Genomic DNA, 692 nt, shown 5'->3' on the forward strand with positions numbered 1-692 from the left:
CCGTATAATGGACATACAGGATTCTTATAATTGTTTCAGCACAAGGTGCCCTCAAGCTCATTGTGAGGGAAAGCCAACAAAAATGTAATATGTGTATGGGAAATCCCCGATAAACGGCTTAAGAAGATAATTATACGAAAAAAGTAGAAATTAAAAAGCCTAACCTTATTGCAATTGTGGATCGCGTCCTTCCTGTGTGCTTTCTTCCAGTTCGAATTCGAGACGCAATTTGAGCCGTTTCAATTCTTCAGGGGTTGTCAACGGTTATAATAAAATGCAAAGTTTGCAAACTTAATTATCAAGGAGCCCACCAAATTGAGTCAAATATTTCCTGATAAAATGTTTCCCATAGTTCCACGATTCCACATCAGAATCAATTGAACCAAAGATTAAAACTTTCATTTCACCCAAACCAAGAAAGCGACAGCAGCCCTGTGAGATGACCTGAGGTGGTAGTTTTGGTCCACTCTATCAGAACCAACTTCATTTTAGGATGGTGGATTTCTTCACCTTTGTTTATGGGTAGAACTTTGTAACTGGAGTTTGTAACCCTGCACATGCGTTATACAAAAGTGTCCTAGACTGTAGTTTGTCAATGACAACATTTTTTGCATGTGTTTTTGACAGTTTGTCAAACACAAAGGAGGCGTGACTCTGATTGGAGGACAAAGGAACAATGCAGTCATGTCAGG

This window comes from Montipora foliosa, chromosome 6 (genome assembly GCF_036669935.1).
Source record: "Montipora foliosa isolate CH-2021 chromosome 6, ASM3666993v2, whole genome shotgun sequence".
NCBI lineage: Eukaryota > Metazoa > Cnidaria > Anthozoa > Scleractinia > Acroporidae > Montipora > Montipora foliosa.